The 17,793-nt window shown below is 43.1% G+C and overlaps 1 protein-coding gene across 1 annotated transcript in view; it reads right to left on the bottom strand.

Annotated features, from left to right (window-relative positions):
* The window catches only part of Tgfbr3 (transforming growth factor beta receptor 3), a 182,504-nt gene that overhangs the window by 124,801 nt on the left and 39,910 nt on the right, over positions 1-17,793 (bottom strand).

Here is a 17,793-nt window from a genome sequence, read left to right on the forward strand (position 1 = left end):
TTCTGCGCTCCTGGCCCCATGTTTCCTGTAAGAATCCAACCAGGAGGTAGGGGTCCCAGGAGAGGAAGAGGAAGAGGAAGAGGAAGAGGAAGGAGGAGGAGGAGGAGGGAGGAGGAGGAGGAGGAGGGAGGAGGAGGAGGAGGAGGAGGAGGAGGAGGAGGAGGAGGAGGAGGAGGAGGAGCAGGAGGAGGAGGAGGAGGAGGAGGAGGAGGAGGAATAGATAAATGGGAAGTGTGGAATTTGGATGTTCAGTGTATAACAGTTTCAACAAGTCTGTTTGTTGAAATGTTTCACTGAAAAATAATAAAATAAAAAAGTTTAGGGGGAGGCATGGTAATAAAAATAAATAAGACCAGAAATGTCACCAAAAACTATAGTCACGGTGCTAAGGAGAAAACAAACCAACAAACATAAAATACCTTTGGACCCAGCAACTTCCTCCTAGAAATTTATCATAGAGAAATAACTGGATGTATGCACAGAACACAGAATGTACCTATGGAAACAAAGACAGTACAAAGAGCAGAAAAATAAGTAAGCCTTTAAAAAAAAAAACATAATGGCCTTGGATGATGGTGCCCAGCTGAAAAAAAATTAAGAAGGATCCTGAAGCCTGGGTGCTCTCTAGACATACCCAGCTCTTCCCGATCTGCCGGCCCCCACCCCTTATCTCCCTGACTTGCTGGCTGTATCCAGCCAGGCTCCCTACAACACAGACCTGCCAGGTGTCTCTCAACACCAACTGCTCTCCTTTCTGCTTCAACTATTAGTCAGGCACATGGCCAGCCAAAACCCAAGGTAAGGTACGGTCATGTCACCCCCAAACATTGAGACTCCCAAAGACTGTAAAAGATACAGAAGAATGGTATAAGCCCCACCCTGGTGGTGCATACCTATAGTCTCAGCTACTCTGGAGGCTGAGAGGGGAGGACTGTAGTTCAAAGCCAGCCTAGGTAAACAAATCAGAGAGACTCTTAGCTCAAAAAGCTGTAAGTAGAGGCGTGGCTCAAGTGGCAGAGAAACAGCTTCGAGTGAAAAGAACTAAGGGACAGTCCCTAGGCCCCAAGTTCTAGCCCTAGTACTGGCACACAAAAAATGAAATAATAAGAATGGGACAGAACCATTTTGTTTATAGTTGCACACACACCCCAAGCACAGTACCTGGCACACTCAGGCATGCCAGTGTGACTGAGGTAAGAGAAAAGCATGCTAAGGTAGCCATGTTATATGGATTTCCTCCTTGTAGGAGACCGTCCGCCCCTGAGTTCTACCTTCTCTTTACCTAAGAATCAATGCTCCAATCTTAGATCAAAGGAAAGGAAAAGCAAGCCTAAAATGAAATGGGATGGTATTTTTGATTCGGCTAGGGTTTGCCATCCTCAACTACCACAGAAGGCAGGCAGCACAAACCTACATGGGTCTGAACACTCCAGATGTAGGGTAGGGGCCCCAGTCCAGGTTGGGGCAATGGGTACCCAGGTCTCCAACCTCATCCTGCCCCATGTGCACTGTACCAGGCCTTCTTGTCCCTCTCCTTTAGCCACATGAGCTGGCTCTCACCAGTTCCCCTGAGAACGGCCCACATGCCGCTAGAGCTGAGTCCATTTCAACAAGGCCCCACTCAGGAAGTATCTCCACGGACTCCTGCACACATGCCTGAGGAGCAGTGATGACTGAGTCTCTGAGTCTCACTTGAATACCAATCACAGCACAAGAGAGGCACCCAGGCAGCAGGGCCAGGAAACCACACGCCAGCCATGCTGTGGGCCCCATCTGCTCACTCTGTGGGGACCCCTGAGCTCCGGGGCTGCTAGGGAAGTCCTCTTGGACAGCCTGGCAGGCTAGACGTTTCTCTTGAGACGATGGCTGGAAATCCACAGTCCTTCCTGTCCCCGCAGAATGGGGTGGATGAGCAATGTGTGTGTGCTGTGATCAGTGTAACCACCACAGCAAATGCAACCTCACCACTGAGGACCAGCCTGGATGCAGATGACGAAGATGGAAACCTCAGCAGACACCCCTTGCCCCTCACCCTGTGAGTTCCAACTAAACACTTTACCTGAAGCCTCAGGAAAACTCTGTAAAGTAGGTAGAATAAATACCACCCCCTACATGCCACAGAGCTGGATATATCTTTTTAGTAGAGTATCTAGGCCACATATGTGCAAACGGGTTCCTCTCCAGAGAGGATTCACCCACCTGTGCCTGCCTCATCTGTGTGTGTGTGTGTGTGTGTGTGTGTGTGTGTGTGTGTGTGTGTGTGTCTGTCTGTCTGTCTGTCTGTCTGTCTGATGCTGATATTAGGGCTTGAACTCAGGGCCTTGCATTCTCACTTGGCTTTTTCACTCAAGGCCGGCACTCTACCACTTGGGCCACAGCTCCACTCCCAGCTTTTGCTGGTCAAATGGAGATATGTGCCTCTTTGATTTGTCTGCCCAGGCTGCATTTGAACCTGGATCCTCAGATCTCAGCTAGGATTAGAGGTCTGAGCCACCAGTATCCGACCTAGACATCACTCTGGATTGTGGACATCCAGCACAGGCCCTGCCCAGAATCTCTGGAGGGCATTCTCAATAAAACCAACACCAGCTAGGCACCAGTGGCTCATGCCTGTAATCCTAACTACTTGGGAGGCTGAGATCTGAGGATCATGGTTTGAAGCTAGCTCAAGCAGGAAAGCCCGTGGGACTCTTATCTCCAATTAACTACTAAAAAGTCAGAAGTGGAGCTGTGGCTCAAGTTACAAGTGCCAGACTTGAGAGAAAATGCTTAAGCCCTGCTCAACAACTCCCTGGCTAATCTGAAGGCAGCACACGCAAGTAAAGCCTGTGGCACAACTTTACCAGGTGGTCTAAACCAGAGCTACATTGACAAGGCCACCACCAAACCAGCACCTCCACATAGCAGGGCCCCCCACTAGCTGAACTGCCCAGCAGCTGGGCAATGGAGGCAGCACTGTCCAACACAAGGTGGTTCCTAAAACTCCACACTGGGATATAAACCCCAACAGGGCTCGTCATGGGCCTCCAGTTCTAGAGTGACAGAAACTGGTGCACAGAGAGGTTATTTGCCCAAAATCACAACACAGTAAACAGCAACTGGGAGTTCAGACCTAGGTTTCCCAGACTCTGGGTCTGTTTTCCCATGACAAACCATCACCTGCTTGCTTGCTTGCTTGCTTGCTTGCTTTATTTATTTTTCACCTCATACTTTCCAGTTCTTCACTTAGAACTAGGCAAACAGGCTTAACAATTAGTCATAAACAGTAAGATCTAAAGTGAGATAAAATATAAAATAATAAACTATTCCATGCACAGTCCTAACTTTAGGTGACTTAAAACACTCCATGAGCTCAATGGGGAAGCACAAGGTCTTTTCTCATGGTGCCAAATGTCTTCTTTGTCTTTCCCAATGCTCGATTACCTGGCCACAAGAGAAATATGCCTAAACCACAACATCAATATCTAAATTCCCAGTTCTGCTTCAAGAAGAAAAAAAAATTGCAAATGGACTCCTCTGTTTGTTCTGTACTTTAGCTAACAACACAGCATTCCAATTTCAGCTACAGATTCCCCCACCACCACCAGCAGGCTGGCTGTGGGCCAGCCCGAGCCTTGACAGAATGCAGACCAAGCATTTCAGAACAGATGCATTTGCTGCACACTTTAATCTGTCCCCAAAGAAATTTACTGAGGTGATGCCTCATGCAACACAGAGTGAAATATTGAAGGTGGGGTAATGTTTAGCGGAAAAGAAATGGTAAGTAATTTTCACATTTTCATAAATGGCGATCTGCAAGCATTTGAAATACGAATGCACTCCAAGTTGACAGAAACATCTGGTAGCTATTCCACACCATTTCCAGCACTCTGATTCCCCATATCACCCAGGGTACTAATGAGGAGCGTGTGTTCAGCTGTAATAAAAATGGTAAAGATGCAGAGGGAATTAAGGGGTAACACTATAGCCTGGGACCAACACACTGCAATGGGAGATTTTATTGCAACAACACCATTGGCTAATAAGGGTTTCTGTTATTGTCCCACAGGGAATTCTGCAATGCTGTCAGCTGCAGAGAGAGACAAAACTCCCACAGATTGTCAGACTGGGTATTGCAGGGCCTATTCTACCCCCACTCCCCCCCCCACACCCCCAGCTGAAAACCCCTTCTCCTCCCCCCGCCCTCCCCCCACCCCGTGGGATGCCAGAATCTGTTCCAAAAGGCACCCAGGATGTTTCCTCAGCCAACAGCACCACCTGGTTTTCATTTGAACGGGACAAGAAGGAATGTTATAAATACACTATGATGCAAAAACAAAGCTCAAAGGAAAAACCACCTGGACGGCCCTGGGCTCCAGAAAACACACACACACACACACACACACACACACACACACACACACACACACACTGCCCTGTTGGGAACATCTCCAGAAAACACACACACACACACACACACACACACACACACACACACACACACACACACACACACTGCCCTGCTGGGAACATCTCAGATTACAGCTCATTGAATCTGCAGACCCTTGGGGAACCCACAGCCATGAAATTTCAAAAGGGGACCCCACCTGGGCTTTTCAACAATAAAACTTAGCTGGAGGCTAACATCTATCCTGACTGTAGAAAAAAGTGAGAAGCGCCTGTAATAAGGATTTCTCAGAGGGAGATAGCTGAACATCCACAGCACAACTGTTTAGGCAGATCTTACAGTTTCTTTCATCTGCCCTCCATGAAAATATCAAAATCCAATTCCAAGAAAAAATGCCCAATCTGTTGGGCTACAGGCCAATGCACATTTGTATATTGTGTTAAAATCAGGGTGCAACCATGCTGTGGAGTTTCCTGTGTTCAAAGTTTGGGGTTTTTTGTTTTGTGTTTTTTAATGTTCAAAAGCAAACAGAATTGTTAAGAATCTGAGTTCACCATGCTACCAAAGACGTAGGACCTTCTCCCTAGGAAAAACACAATCACCTACCTGAAAGTGTCCACAGAGGGCACTCAGGTGACTGTGAGGGAAAAGGACATTGCTTTGTTTTATATCTTGATGACCTGAAGAGAAGAGGCAGAAGAGGGGACATCCCTAGACATCACCTGGAGAGACAGCAAGTGACAGCCCTAAGGAGGCTGAGACGCCCCTCAGTGACCACCATGTGCTTAGCAAGGCCCTAGCCTCTACTCCACTTCAGCACCAAAGTGAAACAGAAAAAATAAATAAATAAAAGAATAAAAGATCTATATGAAGCTGCATCTGTTCTTTCTTTGCTGATATGTATCTAATGACAACACTCGTCTATGGGGAGACTAGAATTTATAGGAGGTTATTTCCCAAATGGCTTAGCAGAGAGACCATGAACATACAAATCTAAGGGTCTAGAGGATGGCAGAAAATGTTCTGTATAAAAAAATAAATAAATATAAACAGTACTGAAGATTGATCTCAGGGCCTCTAAGCCCTGCCCTGAATACAAAAATAGACTCTGTTATTCTCCTACCCTGAGTTTGGCAGATACAAAATGACTGAGAGAAAATAGACTCTATTAAAAGGAAAATGCTTAATTGATCTTAATTACACTGTTAAATGTAACTTAGCCACACAATAAAAATTATAACACTATTCCTACTAGTGCATATCTTATGCAGTATTTTATAACTTTAAGAGGTACAAGGCTATTCCTCATTAACTGTGAGATGATATGATCAAATCTCTCAGAACTTGCCTCACACCTACAATAATCACTAAGCAAATGTTCTTCCTCCCAGTACTGGGGTAGGGACTGAAACCAAGGCTTCATGCATGCATGCTCAGTCCATACCAACTATGAGGCCCCTGATTCTGTGTGTGTGTCTCTATATCTGTGTCTGTGTCTCTGTATGTCTCTCTTCTGTCTCTCTCTCTCTGTCTCTCTCTGTCTCTCTGTCTCTCTCTCTCTCTCTGTCTCTCTCTCTCTCTCTCTCTCTCTCTCTCTCTCTCTCTCTCTCAGTAATGGGGCTTGAACCCAGTGGCATTTTCTGCAGAAGGCTGGTGTTCTACCACCAGTGTTATAACCAGGCTGGCTTCAAAACTCAATCCTCAGATCTCAGCCTCCTGAGCAGCCAGCATTACAAACATGAACCACTGGTACCCAGCTTATTTTCTTTTATTACCCCTAGCCAATTGGTGTCACACAAGAAAGAAAAGGATAAGGAAAGCGGTGACCTCACACACAGAACCAAGGAGAAATAACACACACTGTGAGGACTTCTTAGGGCTCAGGCCTGGGGCGATGGAGGGTAAGCTGCCAGGTAGAAGATGAAGTAGGGGTGGGCAGGGGACTGATCAGCAAGGACAGGAGATGGAAACCACACTGCTGGGGAGACAAATCCCAGCCCTTAACCACTGGTCCTGATTACAGATAGGAGAAAGGAAATTTTAAAAAGACAATCTACCAATTTGGGGTTTGGCCCTGAAAAATATTGCTAATGACAGTCATGTGTAGAAAAATGGGCCATGAACTGAAACACGTTTATTTTACAGATTTTCTATATAATCAAGGCACTCCCCAACTGGTTTGTAAAGAATGAAGAAATGCTTAACAAGGACGCCAAATTACCCAGCCTAATATATATGTCAAAACCTATTACACAACTGAACTATCTGAAATATATATATATATATATATATATATATATATATATATGCCTTACTCTTCCCACTTGCTAGCTCAGATGCTTCTGCTGTGAGGGAACCGAGAGCTGGCAGATGCAGAGACCCTGGAAAACATCTGGTCACGAGGGCCCACTTGCTCCTCTCACAGGCAGGGCAGTTACGAACTCTGGAGAGACGATAGAGCTAGAAATTCCAGCCAACCAAGCACTGAGAACATCTCATTGTAGACTGAGGTACAGCCAGCCTTTAAAAGACACAAGTAGCCTGGCCCTGATTTCTGATTAGGATTCAGATACTCCCTGGTCCTATTACACTTGTTATATGATCCCCTGATAGAAAATACCAACTTTTAAAAACCTATTGTTTAATTGTGTGTGTGTGTGTGTGTGTGTGTGTGTGTGTGGTCTCCTTGGCTGGGAACTGCGTGAGAACAAAGACCATGTCTATTTTACTTATCCTCCACCACAGTGCTGGGCATCGGGCCTGGCACACAACAAGGGTTTAAAACTCCTTGCTGATGAATTCATCACACCACCAAAATCTTAAGCCACTCATTCTTCATGGACTGTGGGACCAGTCGGCTAGACTTACAATGTCATTCCAACCACAGTGTAGCTGGAAAACTCCAGGCAATTTCTTTTTCTTACCATTTTTATTAGCATCAATTTGTCATACAAAGTGGGGGGGGGGTTACTTTTTGACATGTCCATATGGACATGTCAAATGTCCATGAACATGGACAATGTATACAATGTACCTTGAACAGATTCACCCCCTCCATGGCTCTCCCTCCATAACCCCCTCTCACAAACCAATCTCCACAAGCTTCATTGTTCCATTTATACCCATCTACATAGGTATTTCGACCATATTCACTGTCCTTCTCCCTCTCTGTTCATCCCCACCACCCACTCCACTAACTAGTCCAACCCAGACAGGACCTGCTACTCTACAACCTCAGGCAGTTTCTTAGCCTTTCCCTGACTGTTTTTTGTTTACATCATGGAGATAATCATAGGATTGTTTTTAGGGTTACCTTGCTTTTTATTATCATGTGACTGTAATTATACCATATTTCTAACTATGGAATGTGTTCTGGGGGTAAAAAGTGCTTTTTAAACCATCTCAATCTCCCTTGGCATCAGAAATCATAGAATAGTAGATCTTAATGACCCTTGAGTATCATGCAGTCCAATGTTCTCACTGTCACCCAGAAATGTCTACAAATTAGATACCAGAAACAAACCTCTTCCAAATCGTCCTCATATTCTGACAAGTTCTGCCATGGATCCTAGTCCCAGAGATGCACTATGTTAAAAATGAACTATTTAGGGCTGGGGATATAGCCTAGTGGCAAGAGTGCCTGCCTCGGATACACGAGGCCCTAGGTTCGATTCCCCAGCACCACATATACAGAAAACGGCCAGAAGCGGCGCTGTGGCTCAAGTGGCGGAGAGCTAGCCTTGAGCGGGAAGAAGCCAGGGACAGTGCTCAGGCCCGGAGTCCAAGGCCCAGAACTGGCCAAAAAAAAAAAAAAAAAAAGAACTATTTAACCTGTGGTCAGGAATGGGTTGGGGAAACTGGGGGAGAGCAAAGGAAGGGGTAACACTGTCCAAAAAGAAATGTACTCATTACCTGACTTATGAAACAGTAACCGGGCCTTTATGATAACAATAAAAAAAAGATCAAAATGCATTCTATTTATAAACTACTTTGTTGAATGGCAAACCCTTTGGACAACTACTTAAGGATAATAAAAAATGAGTCTGCTAACAGGAATCCCAAAGGTAATTAAACAAAGAACAACAACAACAACAAGAGGTGCAAAATTAATGTGCCAAGAAAGGTCTAACCAAGGTTTTCAGTTTTACTCCAAAAAATGTCCAAACTGTCGTGCTACATATTCTTTCATTATTTACATACTCAGTTATTCTAGAAAATAAATTGAGGGACATATAACAGAAACTCCTGAAAATGTACTTCAGCTGCCAATCAATGAAAAAGTCTCTATGGGATAAGCACATGTAGCTCACACCTGAAACTGCCTTCTCAAGAGAAAAAGGATTGATGTTCAAAGCTATCCAAGAGATTCCTTCTCTAGTTACCACCAAAAAGCTAGCCTGGAGGCATGGCTCAAGTGGCAGAGCACCATCCCTGAGCAGAAAAGCCAAGCAAGAGCGCAAGGCCTGAGTTCAAACCCTTTACTGTTTCTGTTTCTCTCCACCTCCCCCTCCCCCTCCCCACTTACTATGCCATAGAGAAATCTTTTCAAGAATACAGTGAAAAGAGATCAGTTCTTTTGAGTGGTCTCAAACCTAGTCTTCTATTAGCCAAGATAAAGAGAAACTATAAGGTTTATACCAATCTTATAAAAAAGAAAACAAAAAAGCTTTTTCTAGGTTTCAATGTAAGAGACTTCTGATAATGCAAAAACCAGTGACTTTAGTGTACATTTTACATAAATTTCAGTCCTACTGTTAAGTAACATCCCTCTCCTGGGATAAATGAGATGCCTGTCCCACAGGGCATCTTAGCAAACCATGTGCATGGTGAAACCACACAGAACATGCTGGAAAACACACATCTGTATCTGACAAAGCAACCTTTCAAAAGCAATGGGTCTTAGGATGTTTCAAAGCCAAAGGTGGTTTTGGGTGTATGTGTGTGTGTGTGTGTGTTTGTGTGTTTAAAAGGTTTTCACATTTGGTCAAAGCAAATTCCGTTTTTCTAAAATCTGTGTGTGCCATTTTGAGGTGGTGGGGAGTGGATTTTTCTTCAGTGTTTTTCCACTCAGGACCAACTAGCTGGTCTCTTTCTCCTAAGCAAGCAGAGAAAAGTTGCCTCTTTTCATTTCGACACAAGCTTATAAGCTTTCATATGATCAGTCTGAAAATAAAATGCTTTGCATAGCAATTCCTATAACTGTATAGAGAGAAGAAGAGAGCTTTGATTCAAGATTTGCACAGAAAAAATACTAGATCTATGTCTACTATTTTAATAATTTCTTCTCTTGCATTTCCTATCACACCCCCTTCTTCCTATCTTCCCACTACACAATGCTTCCTGTACTCACTGACAGAGGTATTCCTCATAAGCAAAATTATCAAACAAAGAAGGTTTTACTCCCTTTGAGAAAGGAACCCTAGTTATTCTTAAAGGAAATCTCCCACAAAGTGTGCTACATACACAAATGACTTTCTAACCACCTTAAACATTTTGAGCAATCCTGAGTATCAATTACTGTGGGATTTTTTTCTTTGAACACTTAGAAGCATCATTATAAATACCAGTGACAATTTGGTACAGGTTGGTAAGGTATTTCAGGTTTCGTCCAATAAGTAATCCCATATTTCCACTCTTGATAATTGTATCTGAACTTTCTATGCTTGTGGAGTTTTGTCAGCTATGGCTGAAGGTCTTTGTCAACCTCAAGCTCATCGCTTTCCATCTGTTATACTCATTCTCAGTACATTTAAGGTCAACCTTGGCAACGAGCCAGAAGGTGGCCACCCACCCCATTTACAGAGTGGCCTTTAAGGGCTTTTGACATTTTCCTCCCCTTATAACTCATTAAAACATTCTGACTTCTTTCATGATTCAAGAAACTACTGTAAAACTAACACTGTATAAACTAAACAATGTTACAGATCCCGTCAGTGCTCATCTGAGGTAAATGGCAAGCTATGAAAAGAAGGTGAAACTCAAGCACTGAGACTGAACTGGGCAGTTAAGTTCACACCAAGAGCATGTGGAAAGCCCTACTCTCCTAGTGCTCAGGGACTCCAAGTATTTTAGAAATTCTAAGAAAGCCAGACACTAGTGGTTAATGCTTGTAATCCTAGTTACTGAGGTGAGGACTACAGTTCAAACCCAGCCCAGGTAGAAATGTCTATGAGACTCTTATCTCCAATTAACCAGTGAAATTCTCTAAGTAGAGGTGTGGCTCAAGTGGCAGCACACCAGCCTGGATAGAAAAAGGCCAAGAAAGAGCATGGGACTTGAAAACTATGGGCCAGGGCAGTGTCCCTGAGCTTTTTCACTCAAAGCTGGAGCTCTACCACTTGAGCTACACCTCCACTTCTGGCTTTTGCTTTAATTTTAAGTTTCTCAGACTTTCCTGCCCAAACTAGCTCCCAACTGTGATTCTCAGATTTCAGCCTCCAGCGTAATTAAGATTGCAGGTGTGAGCCAGCAGCACTCAGCTTGACTTTTTTTTTTTAAGTAGAGAAGATAGACTATGAATAATAACGTGTATCTATAATCCCAGCAGGTGGAGGTAAGCAGGAGTTCTAGGCCAGCCTGGGTTACATAGTAATACCCTGTCTCAAAAAAATAGGATTAGGGGGCTGGGAATATGGCCTAGTGGCAAGAGTGCCTGCCTCATATACATAAGGCCCTGGGTTCGATTCCCCAGCACCACATATACAGAAAATGGCCAGAAGTGGCGCTGTGGCTCAAGTGGCAGAGTGCTAGCCTTGAGCAAAAAGAAGCCAGGGACAGTGCTCAGGCCCAGAGTCCAAGCCCCAGGACTGGCCAAAAAAAAAAAAAAAAAAAAATAGGATTAGGGATGAACTATGCATATCCAAACGAATCCCAAAGGATGCTATGGAAAAAATGAGATCATGCACAACTCAACGATATTTCCAACAAATATATAAAATATTGCAAATTAATATATTTACCAATAAATAAAAAAAACAATACCAAAGCATCTTTCTCCTTATCACCCCATCCCAACCCTCAAAAATAGTACCCAATACGCAGAGAGAATCTTGGGAATGAAGGAAGGAAGGCTGAACTTGGAGTTAGAGGGCTGGGCTCCAGTCTTAGCTCTTCCACTAAGAAGCTACTTGACCTTGAACCAAGGTCAATCAATACCTGTACTTCACCTGGAGCCAGAATCAATGAAAGCAATGAACAGCAAAGAACTCTACAAACTTAGAGTGGGGCATCTATATGAGGAATTAATGAAATAGTTTTGCCTAGCACAAGAGATAGAATTTTCAGCTAGTGTTGAGCAAGCAGGCATTAGGCACTTGCCTAAGATGTATGAGGTCTGGGGTTTGAGCCCCAGCGCGCACGCGCGTGCACACACACGAGACCTGGACCTCGATGGCTTACGTTCCAAAGCTTGATCAACAAGGAAAGAAGCTAGCTATGACCATATTCTTTCTAAATATTACAGGGGAAAAAGTCAACCCAAGACAATCTCTACAACATGAAAGCAACCTCTACAGCATGAATCTGAAGAGCTGGGCTTGAGTGGTTATCACTTAATAAAATGAGGGCTTTAAAAATGGAATTGTGAATAGCTGACTTTAGATTTGAGTCCTTCTAAGTATGCCTAAAATGATGAGTTGAAATAGCAGGTCAAACCTTCTCTACTCCTGGTTAAGTCAGAGACACACAAACACTATAGTACAACAAACGGGTAAATTACAAAGAAAAGAAAATAATCTCCAAGTTCAATTTGGGGCTGAATTCCTATCAGAAAACTATCAGAGGCCAAAAACTACATCAGAATAATCCTTTAAATCTGAGGCTAGTTCTTGAACAAACATTTGACAGAGATTATCAACACACAATTTTTCTTTCAAATTTTCTTTCATTTTTTTTTCATTTTTCTCAATTATTTTCCCAAAATTCTTGCTCTTCATTCATATGCCATTCTTATGTTCTCAATTACAGTAGGCAATTACACATAAAGTTGGACAGGCAGACACCATATGCATATTCTTTATATATACATCCTTTTTGATTGTCAGACACTTGTCTTTGGCCCTTAGTAAATGGTAAGCATAAGTACAATGGCTCAAGCTTTAACACACAGTAGAGTCAGAACCACTCCCAAATTTTCTTGGATTAGCCAAGTTCATTAAGTACACCAGTTGAGTCTACTGTAGGTCTCTTCCTTTTCAAGAGATTGTACTTTGAAAATCACTAAAGACTGGTTTCTACATTCTAGGCTCAACGGAAACTTTAGACTCAAGTTGTAAGTTTTACCATTCAGTTACAACTTTTCCTAATAGTTACCCATCAAGCCTTAAGATTTTAGACAGGGTGCCAATGGCCATCAGGAGGCTAAGACTGAGATGATGGAGTTTTGTGGCCAGCCCAGACAAAAAGTTCTGTGAGACTCACCTCAACAGAAAAAATTGGGCACAGTGTTGTACATTTGCCACCACAACTATAACAGAAAGTGTAAATAGTAGGACTGCAGTGAAGGCAAAAACAAAAACAAAAAACCAAGACCCTGTCTCAACGATGACCAGAGCATAAAAGGGCTGGAGACTCAAGCTTTGTTTAAAAAGCATGCTTACCAAGCAGAGGCCCTGTGTTTGTGCCCCAGTACTACCAATTAAAAAAAGGAGGGAGGAAGGGGGGGAGGGAAAAGGGGGGAGAGGGAGGAAGAGAGAGAGAAACTTTAATTGTACATATTCATCTTTTTCTGTCTTAGTCCTTCTGGGGATTGAACTCAGGGCCTAGGTACTGTACCTGAGCTTATCTTGTTCTTGACTAGCACTCTATCACTTTAGCACAGCTCCACTTACAGCTTTTTGGAAGTTAACTGGAGATAAGAGTCTTACAGATTGTTCTACCAGGGCTGGCTTTGAACCTCTATTCTCAGATCTCAGCCTAGCACAGCTATGATTACAGGCCTGAGCCACTGGTGCTCAGCTTTATGCATATTATTTTATATTCCATTTTCATAAGTAGGATACAAAGTACTTTTCCCTAAATTAATACAGGACCTGGACTATATTAAGATATGATTATCTTCACTTATTCCCACATAGCAGATATTCTTAAAGCAAACATCTTAATGTCATCATATATGAATTCACATATGTGCCTAAGTGATTTATTATTTCCATACTGTCTCTACAACTGAATATCTGACAAAATCCAATGGTGACCAATGAGAAACAACTGGCCTCACTAGGAATTCTTGGACTCAGTGCAGCCTCTGATTAGGCATTTACTTTAAGAACAACTTTTAACTCTTTCACTTCTGACTCACTTCTAGCCTGAGCAAAAGAAAGCTACCCCGAGGCCTAATTGCAATTAGACATCTCAGACCATCTCACAGAACCTTTACAAAGGATCTGAAAGAATCTCTTGCTGCCAAGGCACAGAGACTACCCAGTTTCCAAGCTCTGTGTTTGACAATGTCCAGTAAAGAATTGCAGACATTAGCACAGCGGAATACATGAGATGGCATACCCCCTTCCTGTCAAGACCAGCTGCAAAAAAAGAACACTCTGACCTTGGCAAATGGCTGGAACAGAAACGTGGAGAAAAATATATTTGTTTATTTGTTTGCTACTCCTGCCTATCTGAAATGGTCCCCTTGGGCGTCCAGCTGGGAAGGATTCAAATGTCCAAATTACTACAGCTACCTTTCTCACCACTTTTAACTATAAAGCAGTCCCTGTGGACGCCGATCTTAAACCACCCTGGCCTTGCCAGGACAAACGTTGGCCTATGTATTCCAGTAAGGCAATGGGTGTTCTGAAGGTCAAACAAAATGTGGATTGTTTCCAAACAGAAAGGAAGTCTTTGCTTTCTGGAACGAACTCCCTGCTCCTCCCCCCCTCCCATTCCGCCACAGCTCAGCCTTGACATGCTGTGCAATGAGTTAGTAAACTAAAAACTGGAAATGGCCTTCATTTTCAATCCGTACTTTCTGAAGAATGCTGTTGATAACAAGAAAAAAAAGTGAATATACTCGATGTTCGTATCTCCTTTGGCTTGGCTATGTGCTTTGATAGATGCATGTGTGCCTGTTTAAAATAATAATAGCATGAGATTTTTTTTCCTGTGCTTGGAATGGAACCCAGGACTTTGCAAATTCTCACAGCTCCATCCTTAGACTTTGGCTTTAAAGAAAGAGGGTCTCAGGACAGCCTTGAAAAGGGGCAAAGAGCTGGCTCACCATTAAATTCACTTAGACTTTGCATGTTCCAATGGGCCTTGCTATTATTTTATATTTTCACTCTTTACTATTAAAGAGTAAAATCTTTTTAACAGAATCATTTCTCCCCCTTTGTCCCCAGTCTTCTTATTTTCCTTTTTTTTTTTTAAAAGAAAAGTTTAGGGCAACAAGAAAACCCCGCTGAGAAGAAACATGGACTCTGTGGTATCCCTTATTGGGAATAATTAGTACAGGTTTAGGCAATTCATAACAGAGCATCACAAGGCCCAATAGCTATACACTTATGAACACATAAGATGATGCTAAGAGAAATGAAATCCATGTTGTGGAAACAATTGTTATATCACAGTTGTAACTACTTTCAACGTCCTATGTTTATCTGTAGCTTCTATTATTGATGATGTTCTTGTATCACCTTCCTGTGGTTGTACCTACACTATCGCTGTAATCTTATCTGAGTATATTGGAAACAGTGTTTATGGGTATTGGAAGTAGGAAATTCAAAGGGAATACCAAATTTGAGAGACACAGGGTAAAAAAAGAGAAACAACTACAAAAGCAATACTTGCAAAAATGTTTGGTGTAAGTGAACTGAACACCTGCGGGGGGGGGGGGGGAAGGGAAGGGGGGGAGGGAGGGGGGTATGAGGGACAAGGTAACAAACAGTACAAGAAATGTATCCAATGCCTAACGTATGAAACTGTAACCTCTATGTACATCAGTTTTATAATAAAAACCTAAAAAAGAAAAGTTTAGGGCAACAAGAAAACCCCGCTGAGGCACAGAGAAAAGCTGACTCAGCACATGCTTGTGCTGTTTTCGATTTTCCTTCCTGCACAGGAGTAGCTGGAGAGCAGTGCATAGTATAGGAGTCACTGGGCCCTGGGGTAGAAAGCAGAGCATTCTCTACACTGCTCACTGCTCCAGAGGTGAAATTGGAATCAGTCCATCTCCTGTGGTTCTAAGTGAGGGTGACAGATGCTGTGTATCTTTATAGAGATTCATGGGGAAAAGCAGGGGAAATGGGATCAAGGGAGTATTCAGAGATATAATTTCATATACACAAGAGGGACTGTGTGTGTGTGTGTGTGTGTGTGTGTGTGTGTGTGTACGAGGGAGGTTTAATGTAAACTTTGACTACATTTATGCTTTTGCATATGTCTACTGTAGTACCACACACTTGAGAACATAGCTATCATTTACCCTACGATGGACTTAGGGATTTACATGGGTATGTGATTGTTTTCTTTTTCCTTCCCCAGATTTTTCTCAGCTTCCCTTCTTCAAACGCATCTTTTTGTCATCACAGGATGCTCCCCACACACGGATCCTTGCTGTGGAGTAGAACTGCTTCTGGAAGGCTGCTCACATGTCCTTCAGGTCATCGATAGCACAGGAGCCAGGGAGAGTTCACCAACAGCCTTGATCCTGCCTGGCACGAGGGGGGGTGGGGTGGCGTGAAAGTGGCCACTTCTCAGAGAGCTAAGCTGTCCCATGGGTTGAAAATAACCCTTTGACCCATATGGAAATGTAGAGCCAAAGGAAGCGGAGACAATTCCTTTGCTGAGAGTGATCCTCCTGTCACAAAGGCTTTTGAGAGTAGGCAACTCAAACCCAAGGTCGTGCTGAGGTGATTTATTTCTTAGCATGACACTAAACCCACTGCTTTCAATTGCAGGACATCCCTGCTGGACATCAAGGCCACCCAGCCTCAGCACTATCACGAACTCTGAAGTTATGACTCGTGTCCCCAAGCCGAATGACAGGGCTAGTGGCTTCAACACCCAGTCCCCAGATCCAAGGCCACTCTCTCCGCTTGACTCTACTCATGCTATGATTCCAGTATTTCAAAGATGTTTGCCTTCTATATTTTTCTCCACTAAAGTCCTAAAGAGATTGGACCAGTTTCAGAATAGCAGGAACCAAACACTGGATACTCAGAAGATGGTGTCATTCCGGGCTTTGTTTGTGTGTTTAAGAAAGGGCCTTGCTAGGAGCCCAGGCTGGACTTAAGCATGGGAGGTGTGGGGATTACAAGGGTGCCCACCAAGTACAACACAGAGCTTCACATTTCTGAAATGGCTTCCAAGAAACTGTCACTTTCTGCAGGACACAGTCTTTCTGTTTGTTTTAGGTAAATCATGATCACACAGGATTTGTTATAAGATGTGAGAAAATACACAAAGGTGTCCCTGGCACATATTAAATGTTTAATCTTTTACCTATAGAGCAATCATAACATTCATTCATACTCTTCAGAAGGTGTGGTCATTCAGAAGTAAGTGCAATTGTCTTAGCTAGCTTTGTGGAGCTAAGAACTGTCCAACCTTTCTACAGATATTATACCATAACTGTAATTATACCATTCTGTAATTGGTAGAGTTGTACATATACCAGCTGTATTACACTTTAATTTCCCAACAAAATTGTAAAGTATTACAATAACAGTAATCAACTAGAGACAAAGGTATTCCAGGCACAGGTGTTAACTGCCACCAAATTTACAGTAGAGAAATACATGCAATAACCTAAATGTGCATCACTAATGAACAGTGTATCTGCTAACATGAGATATTATATATGTGCTGCCTTTAAAATCAGTGCTACTTGTGCTGGTGGAAATGTCAGGGGATATTTTTAGCTGCAAAACAATGTGTAAAAATGACACAATTTATTAACCCTCTAGAACTACACGCACACACAGGGTATGAAAGTGTACAGAAAAAAGATCGCCTAGATAACTAGCAATAAATAGTCCTTATGTAAGTGAGGGAAAATGCTAGATGGGAGTTGGGTAGATGAGGGCTTTGCCTTCTGTCCTACATAACTTAATTGCTTCATTATGCCAATGTGATTTTACTATTATGCATACAATTGAAAGCTAAGGCATTTGCCTTACTTTATTGTACAAATAATAAAAACCAGAGCCAATGATGCCTGAATAGTTCCAGCTCTGGCCATCTTATTTCAGGACCACATCATGCATGGTTCAAAGAGACAACTCCAGTGTCACTCCAGAAAGCAGAGACCTCTGGTCTTTCCTTGAGTGACAACACCCTCTCATCAACTTGAGAGCTTTGGCCTCCTGCACTCCCCTTCCCTTCCCCCAACCCCCCCATGTGGTATGCCATACTGCTAAGCTGGAATCTGGCCTGGGATCCATAGCATGCTGTCAGGGAACAGCCTGGCTTTG

The sequence above is a fragment of the Perognathus longimembris genome, chromosome 7 (assembly GCF_023159225.1).
Source record: "Perognathus longimembris pacificus isolate PPM17 chromosome 7, ASM2315922v1, whole genome shotgun sequence".
NCBI classification, from domain to species: domain Eukaryota; kingdom Metazoa; phylum Chordata; class Mammalia; order Rodentia; family Heteromyidae; genus Perognathus; species Perognathus longimembris.